This window comes from Schistocerca gregaria, chromosome 7, assembly GCF_023897955.1.
Source record: "Schistocerca gregaria isolate iqSchGreg1 chromosome 7, iqSchGreg1.2, whole genome shotgun sequence".
Taxonomy (NCBI): domain Eukaryota; kingdom Metazoa; phylum Arthropoda; class Insecta; order Orthoptera; family Acrididae; genus Schistocerca; species Schistocerca gregaria.
This window is the reverse complement of record NC_064926.1, coordinates 63,772,817-63,782,827: the sequence shown is the minus strand read 5'-3', so window position 1 is coordinate 63,782,827 and position 10,011 is coordinate 63,772,817.

Here is a 10,011-nt window from a genome sequence, read left to right as displayed (position 1 = left end):
GCTGTTCGCCAATGCACATCGAAAGTCATGTTCTAATCTCATTCGGTTCATTGCCTTATCTTTCTGGCTACCAAAGTCGAAAATTCATTTTTCTCCTGGCAATGGTGTTAAATGGAACCTTCTACGCCAATGGATACTCGCCATTAATATTTCCCTAACATGTTTCCATTTATTATTTATTAAAAAAATCTATTTACAGTGTGTTTTCTTCGCAGAGTCCTAGTAATGGTACTTTGGCTGGACTTTCAATAGCTGAAAAGATTTCTTTATTAACGGAAACGGTCTTAGAACATTTACTTGTCAGTTAATCAAATCACGAAATAAGTAATAGAAATGAATAGCATAAAAAAAAGAACTAAACAGGACGGCTCAAGAATGCTTTTGGTAAACTAAATAACGTTTTCAAACTAAAGCCATCAATGCGTACGAAACTGAGCGTTTTCAGTGAGTGTGTATCATCAGTTTAAACGTGCCGCAATGATACAGTAATTTTAACTGTGAAAGGCATTCTAAAACAGGTGGTTGCCCAGCGAGCCATGGAGAGATGCATGATGGGAATTACTGTGACAGACAGAGAGAAAGGCAGATTAATGGGTCAAGGAACAGACTGTACTGGAGAAGATTAGTATTCTAATTAACATAGGAAGAGGGATCACGAGCTGTGTAGCTAGGCGAACGAATGGTTGTGAGAGGTGGACTTGCGCCTGAAAACTAATTGCGGGTACAAGAGTGAATACCTGTCATAGCTGCTATCTTCAACCTAAATACTTCGGGACGGAGAGACAACATAATACTGAGGAAGTGCCGTAACAAACACCGTATTAAACGGAATTGGGTACGCGGAACGTGTGATAGAGACGCCCGCACTCCGCATGTGGGATACATTTTACTCGTTGTGTTGCACGCGCAACGGAAAACGAAGAATCAGCCCTACTCTAGACTAACATTTCATTCACAAAAATTGCATAAAGGAAACGAGTCCATGTCATGTCAGCGAGGAATTTACTAAAGTAAGGAAAAGTCATCTAGGGTTTCATTCAGTCTGGAACCGCGCGACCGCTACAGTCGCAGGTTCTAATCGTGCCTCGGGCATGGATGTGTGTGTCGTCCTTAGGTTAGTTAGGTTTAAGTAGTTCTAAGGTCTAGGTGAGTGATGACCTCAGATGTTAAGTCCCATGGTGCTCAGAGCCAATTTTTAGGGTTTCATAAGGGTTTGAGATTCTTAACTGTGGCCGCGCGGGATTAGCCGTGCGGTCTAAGCCGCTGCAGTCATGGACTGTGCGGCTGGTCCCGGTGGAGGTTCGAGTCCTCCGTCGGGCATCAGCGTGCGTGTGTTTGTCCTTAGGATAATTTAGGTTAAGTAGTGTGTAAGCTTAGGTTCTGATGAGACCTTAGCAGTTAAGTCCCATAAGATTTGACACACATTTTTTTCTTAACTGTGGGACTGATCCACTCAATGATTAGAGGGTAAATTTTCTCAGTTGAAAAGGAGAGAATTGAGTATCACGTTAAAATTTATTATTTATATACTGGAACAAGAAAAAGATGTACGAAGAGGGGCTAACAAATTACAGTTTGGAAAATGGAGTCCTGTACACACGACAGCACGAAATACACGTGCACACGCCGCATCGCATTCGGTAAGATGGCTAAAGTAACTGAGGGAATTAAGAACCAAGACCTTCGCTGAAAGCTAAGAAGAAAGGGGAGAGAAGGGTAAAAGCGATGACGGTGCCTTCTGACTCAAGCACAGCACACACGGTAAGAAATATCATCGCTTGAGCTGTCGCTACGTATGTGGAATGAATTATGATCAAGCGGCAAGAGGCAAAGAGATTAAGCATCTGGTGGACTCTAAAACTGCAAAAATGGGGTACTCGCATTCCACAGCGGCTATAAATGGCTGTAATGAGTCACTAAAAACATTTTGGAGAGAAATGTAATAAACGTAACTGATAAATTGAAAGCAAGGAAGGAGCTACAACTCTGAAACCAACATTGACAGCCGCTATTAGCACTGAGGGTGCTCCATGGCACTGTATTGATCCACGCCATTCATTGAGAGCTGTGTATCACGTACGTCAAATATAGAGCTCAGAGTAAAGGTGTGCGTGATTGTAAACATCGGGCCACAGACAGTGGCGAAGTGTTACTCGACAATTGCGGCGTCTACCTGCCTAAGAGCCGGCCGGGGTGGCCGAGTGGTTTTAGGCGCTACAGTCTGGAACCGCCCGATTGCTACGGTCGCAGGTTCGAATCCTGCCTCGGGCATGGGTGTGTGTGTGATGTCCTTAGGTTAGTTAGGTTTAAGTAGTTCTAAGTTCTAGGGGACTGATGACCTCAGAAGTCAACTCCCACAGTACTCAGAGCCATTTGAACCATTTTTGAACCTGCTTAAGAGTATTTGTAATCTCCGTGGAGCAAGGAGGAACGAAGTAGCTCTGGTACCATGGAAGGTATCCGGCACCAAGAAAGACGGATATGCTGTATATAAGCGATTGTTGTTATATGCTAACCGCAGACAGAATGTTAACGAAAGGTCTTTGATAGAGTGATATTAGTTGGTTCCTATGTAACTTTCAACATTTTGTGAAAGTTTGTGACAATACACAGAGTTATTGGAACCAATAAGAACTTTATTTAAATAGAGAAGCAGTGTTTTGGTTCAGTAGTTAGTGCCTTCAGTAGTTTGAATCTTTTATTCAGCTGGCAGTATTGGCGCTCGCTGTATTGCAGTAGTTCGAGTAACGAAGATTTTTGTGAGGCAAGTGATTCATGAAAGGTATAGGTTATTGTTAGTCAGGACCATTCTTTTGTAGGGATTTTTGAAAGTCAGATTGCGTTGCGCTAAAAATATTGTGTGTCAGTTTAGTGATGATCAGAATAAGTAAAGAGAGAAATGTCTGAGTACGTTCAGCTGTTTGAAAATCAAATAACGTAAGGTTGGTTGGTTGGTTTGGGGGATTCAAGGGACCAGACTGCGACGGTCATCGGTCCCTAAGTAACGTAAGGGGTTTACCAGCACAGTCACTAATTTTTCTAAGGGGGACGTTTCAATCTTTACAAACTCCAGTTTCCTTATAGACCGCAATAAATCAATAGCATAGTGGCAAACTGCTATTAATTATTGTGGACGAGGTGAATTGCTTATAATAAAACTGAAAGTTTATTTGAACAAATTTTATGGACGCTCTTCACTAACGCCTACTGTGATCTTAGAATGGTGTTAATAGCAAAGTCCCGCAACAACTACGTAGAAACCAATAATCTTAAAGAATGTTTAACGACTCAGACCGACCTAGCATATAAATGTGTAAAATTTCGGAGTTCTGAGTAAATTCTTTGTTCGCACTGTTCGCCAAGCGGAAAACGAATTCAAATCCCAACTATCTGGGGCAGCAAGTGAGAAATATAAACCTCAACTGTCGATGACAAAAATAATTCCAAGTCCTGGCTGAGCCACTATCTGCAAGTTATCAGAAGATGCGAGAGATTGTCAAGCCATTAATAAATACGGAGTTCCAGACGGTGGAAGTGGAAATGGACAGTGGAATAGGAAGAAATGGACAGAGAAGGGGGAGGAGAATATGGACAGAGAGAGAGAGAGAGAGAGAGAGAGAAAGAGGAGAGGACGAAATGGACAGAGAGAGGGGGGGCAGGAGGAGATGGATAGACAGAGTGAGTAAGAGGATATGGACAGAGAGAGGAGACAGATGGACTTAGAGGGGGAGAGAAGGAGATATAGAGGGCGGGAAGAGATACAGAGGGGAGGAGGAAATGGACAGAGAGAGAATTAAAGGATGGATAGGGGATAGGAGCGGATGGTTAGAGAGAGAGGAACTGGAGAGAAGATTGACAGAGAAATTAGTAGAGTTGAGGAGGTGTACAGATAGAGTGGGATAAGGAGATGGACAGGAAGGGTGGAGGAGGAGATGGGCAAAGAGCGAGGGAAGTAGGAGATCGTCAAATAGAATTGGAATAAATATGTACTAGGCAATGCCTCGTACTCAGCTACTAACCTAATAAATTATTTGAAACGTATTTTGTACAAATAGTGTCTCATGTGTGTGACATTATCATAGTTTACGCGGCTTTGGTATTATGTATAGCTGCCTTGTTCGATTAATTAAACAAAGTTTTGACTAAATTCAAATAAAATGCGCTCTATTGGCAAAATGTGACGACTAAAATACACCAGCAGATGCAACTCGCAGTGCTCACTGACCTGACACGTTGATCGTTACTATGTCACCATTTGTGACTCCACGGAATACATCACAGAATGTACATGCCAGTATCATGTTAAAAAAACGTATGTATATTATTTATGGTGTGGCTCACTTCTGTTCTGTACATCACAGAGAATTACATACACATCACCCTAGTTACATGTTTATCCAGTTGCTCCGTACCATCGGATGTGGTAGACAGAAAGGAGTGGTTCCGATGCGATGATATTATTAGTATTCAGTCGCCACGGTTTAGTAACTTTTGTACACATCAAAATGCGACGCTGCACCTTCGAACGTAGTAGCAAGGAAGGGAAGAACAAAAATGCACTTTCTTTACTTGTTTTAGAAACACAGTCTCACATAACGCACTAGTACATCGGCCCGAGGTGAGGCGTCAGGCACGACGCAACAGCTGTCTCGCCTGAGTCAACGCATTGTGTGCTCTGCTGCTAGAGTGTTGCCACGTGGCCCTGCTGATCAGCGAACGAGCCTGCACCCTCAGCACAACCCAATTTCATCTCCACACCGAGGGTCTAGTTTTTTCACGGCTGAGGTCAATCTTCCGATGACAGGTGTTATCTCTTGCGCTGCACCTGAACATTCCTTTTCAAGAAAACACTGCAACTTCCAGTTCGCAACTTCTAGTTCTGATGCGAACCAGCTGGGCAACCACGCTAATGATCCAAAAAGCCTCTGCGCTATCACTAAAAGTTATTACATGATTTTACACTTTACTGATTTTTCTCTAGAAGTTTGCTTTGGCCATCTGTACTACGCACAGCCCTCCAAGGCCACCATTCATTACACTATTCCGTTACGGCAGGGTGTGGACTGGACACACGTAAATGTCCCTCATGCCGACAGCGGATTTTCAGACGTTTATTACGCAGCGTGTCACTCCGCCTCAAGAACCCCCCCCCCCCCCCCGTAATGCGAAACGGTGGATTAGAGTCGGTTATCCGGCACAGAAAGTTATTCATGCTTCTCTTGGTGTCGTTTTACATGTCATAATGTCTTGTTATGTGCACCTTAGTAATCAGATAACATGTTTAACAGCAAAATTTATTCGATCAGTGCACATGCGTATAAGAAGGTAGTTCTTTTTATAAATATCTGGTGCTCGAAACTCGAGAGATACTTGTTAATACAACAGCTAGTGCAAAGACTGCCATGGAAACAAATGTATCAAACGTATGTGTCCTTTTACAACAGTGGAAAAAGCTGGTCACAATACACTTCATGGGTCACTTTTTTCCGTTGCAGTCCATATTTGCTCCCTGAATGAATCATGCAATGCCTATAGCACTCTGTCTTCTGTGGTAGTAATATTACGTCAGTCTTCCAACAGCACTGAATTATACTTGCTATGTTCTGAAAGCTAATGTACGCCTTCTGTGTGTAGGTGCGTTTATTCCTCAACTAGTTTATCGATAAACTCATCTAGGTCTGCCTGTATGAATCTATTTTATCCATATTTGACGCACTACAGCAACATCCTGCTTTCAGATCTTGGGGTATGGATCGTTACTTTCTGTGATTATTAGGTGCAGTTTAAATTAATTGTTTAGTTGGCCTGTGTTAGCTTACACTTCGTCGACAAAAAATGCATCTAATACATGTATAAAATACGGTTATATTGATAAAGTGAGTATTGTGCTTGACTTCGACATATGGGTATCTCTTTGGATGTCACATGTTAGATAATGATAGCAACTTTCTTTTTCGTTTGCACCTGACATCTCTCACATTCATCGGTTTGTGTATGCTCATACGTTTACAAACATCACGGTAGTAGGTGATTTTCTAATATGAGCAGCTTCGTCAGTGTTTCCATATGACACAACACCCATACAACACAAAAAGATTATCATACTGAAAGAATTAAACTATCCTTCCAAATGTGTTCAATTTATGACGAAAGTTTGAGAAGACTTCCCAGTCATCAATCTGATGATTATTTGCACACATGTCTTTGACATTTAATCTTGGTGTCATGCCCAGTGTCAAACAATGTGCATTATTGCTTGCAGTGTGTGAGCAGAAGTACCAGAAAACCGCATGGAAACTCAAATTCAACTTTGCTACGTAGTTGCTGGGCTTTCGAGTCTGAAGACTAGATTGATGCAGTTCTATCCACACTATACTACTCTTCTATGCACAAAATCCGCAGTTTACATGCAACTGAACCAGCTTAAAATAGTCAAGGCTTGATGTCAGGCCATCAGTACAAAGTGTAGAATCGTGTAGCATTAGAAATGCACTTGTATTCTAACAAATCTTGGACTTATGTTCCCATAATTTCCTATTAAAATTTCGTTGACTTGAACGCAGAAATGGTTAATTTCGACATAAACTGACTGATTTTGACATAAAACTAGTTGATCTTTTTACCATCATAAGACGCCACTTAGCAACAGAAATTTTAAAAACCATACCAACCATTCTGAGGCCACCACAACGCATCGTATTGGGAGAGCTGTCAGTGAGCACACCTCAATACAAGAGCCAGTACGGAACTGCACGCGTCACCAGCTGCACGCAAGTGAGGACAATGGGGTAGAGCACCCTAGTAGCAACAACTGACCCAGAGGCACCGTCGAATGCGTAGGTTGTATGGACTTGACTGCGTCCCTGGGTAGCGGTGATTGAGCAGGAACAAAAGAAATAGCACCCCAGATCATGACACCCGGTTGTAGGGCCATATGGCGGCCGACAGTTAGATTGGTATCTCAGCGGTAGCCGGAGCGTCTTCAGTCACTTCTTTCACCTGGAATGCCACTGACTGCAGTAGAATTGTCATCAAGAGTCCCGCTTCGAACCGAGGCGTGATGAGTAATGAAGACGTGTCTGAAGACGTCCCAGACAACCAGGAATGACAGTGTGGGGTGCCATTTCGTCTTACAGCAGAACCCCTTTAGTTGTCATCTGCGGCACGCTTATAGGAGACCGGTACGTCAGCGGTATTCTGTGCCCTGTTTGATTGCCCTTCAGGGCAAGCCATCCTTGTCTTACATTTCTGCAAGATAAGTCACCCGCACACTTCGTGAGTTTATACAGCTCGTCTTACTAATTAGGAAATTCTAGCCTCAGTAGATAAATCCGAAGTCTTAACCTTCAGTGGATTTCCATCAGAGAAGCAGTAATTTTATCTTCTGTTGAACAACACGTAAGTGACTCTGACGAAGATATATATCAGTGTATTTTGTTTGATGGATCTTCACCAGTCTCACGTGTTGTTCGGCATAATATTCAGGAAGGTCCATTGACAGTGACCGGGCCAAATATCTCACGAAATAAGCATCAAACGAAAAAACTACACTGAACGAAACTCGACTAGCTTGAAGCGAGAAACCAGATGGCGCTATAGTTGACCCGCTAGATGGCGCTGCCATAGGTCAAACGGATATCAACTACGTTTTTTTAAAATAGGAAACCCCATTTTTATTACATATTCATGTAGTACGTAAAGAAATATGAATGTTTCAGTTGGACCTTTTTCTTCGCTTTGTGATAGATGGCGCTGTAATAGTCACAAACGTATAAGTACGTGGTATCATGTAACATTCCGCCAGTGTGGACGGTATTTGCTTCGTGATACATTACCCGTGTTAAAATGGACCGTTTACCAATTGCGGAAAAGTTCGATATCATGTTGATGTATGGCTATTGTGATCAAAATGCCCGACGGGCGTGTGCTATGTATGCTGCTCGGTATTCCAGACATCATGATCCAAGTGTCAAAAGTTCAAATTTGTGTTAAATCTTATGGGACTTAACTGCTAAGGTCATCAGTCCCTAAGCTTACAGAGTACTTAACCTAAATTATCTTAAGGACAAACACAGACACCCATGCCCGGGGAAGGACTCGAACCTCTGCCGGGACCAGCCGCACAGTCCATGACTGCAGCGCCCCAGCCCGCACGGCTAATCTCACGCGGCTCCAAGTGTCCGGACCGCTCGCCGGATAGTTACGTTATTTAAGGAAACAGGAAGTGGTCAGCCACATGTCAAACGTCAACCACGACCTGCAACAAATTATGATGCCCGAGTAGGTGTTTCAGCTCCTGTCGCGGCTAATCCGCACATCAGTAACAGACAAATTAGGCGAGAATCGGGAATCTCAAAATAGTCGGTGTTGTGAATGCTACATCAACATCGATTGCACCCGTACCATATTTCTATGCACCAGGAATTGCATGGCGACAATGTTGAACGCCGTGTACAGTTCTGCCACTGGGCACAAGAGAAATTACGGGACGTTGACAGATTTTTTGCACACGTTCTATTTAGCGACGAAGCGTCATTCACGAACAGTGGTAACGTAAACCGGCATAATATGCACTAAATATCAACGGAAAATCCACGATGGCTGCGACAAGTGGAACATCAGCGAACTTGGCGGGTTAATGTATGGTGCGACATTATGGGACGAAGGATAATTGGCCCCATTTTCTCGATGGCTGTCTAAATGGTGCAATGTATTCAGATTTCCTACGTAATGTTCTACCGATGTTACTGCAAGATGTTTCAGTGTATGACAGAATGGCGATGTACTTCCAACATGATGGATGTCCGGCACACAGCTCGCGTGCGGTTGAAGCGATATTGAATAGCATATTTCATGACAGGTGAATTAGCCGTCGAAGCGCCATACCATGGCCCGCACCTTCACCGGATGTGACGCCCCCGGATTTCTTTCTGTGGAGAAAGTTAAAGGATATTTGCTATCGTGATCCACCGACAACGCCTGATAACATGCGTCAGAGCATTGTCAATGCATGTGCGAACATTACGGAAGGCGAACCACTCTCTGTTGAGAGGAATGTCGTTACACGTATTGCCAAATGCATTGAGGTTGGCGGACATCATTTTGAGCATTTATTGTATTAATGTGATAGTTACAGGTAATCACGCTGTAAAAGCATGCGTTCTCAGAAATGATAAGTTCACAAAGGGACATGTATCACATTGGAACAACTGAAATAAAATATTCCAACGTACCTACTATCTGTATTTCAATTTAAGAAACCTACCTGTTACAAACTGTTCGTCTAAAATTGTGAGCCATATGTTCGTAACTATTACAGCGCCATCTATCACAAAGCGAAATAAGTGGTCTAACTAAAACGTTCATATCCAGAATGAGATTTTCACTCTGAAGCGGAGTGTGTGCTGATATGAAACTTCGTGGCAGATTAAAACTGCAGAGTGAATATCTCATTCTGGAAACATCCCCCAGGCTGTGGCTAAGCCATGTCTCCGCAATATCCTTTCTTTCAGGAGTGCTAGTTCTAAGGTTCGCAGGAGAGCTTCTGTAAAGTTTGGAAGGTAGGAGACGAGGTACTGGCAGAAGTAAAGCTATGAGGACGGGGCGTGAGTCGTGCTGGGGTAGCTCGGTGGTAGAGCACTTTTCCGCAAAAGGCAAAGGTCCCGAGTTTGAGTCGCGGTCCGGCACACTGTTTTAATCTGCCAGGAAGTTTTTAAAACATTCATATTTCTTTACGTACTACACGAATATGTAATAAAAAATGGGGGTTCCTATTTAAAAACGCGGTGTTGATATTGGTTTGAGCTATGGCAGCACCATCTAGCGGGCCAACCATTGCGCCATCTGGTTTCCCCCTTCAAGTTAGACGTTTACTTTCTTTTTAGTTGATGCGCTGACCATTGGTACTTTTCTTTTTTTGTTTGACTTTTCTTTAATAATAATAACGGTCGCTGTGGGTTTGGGGGGCAGAGGAGGCAGGGGTAGGATCTCGAGATTTGGCCATGGTGTCCC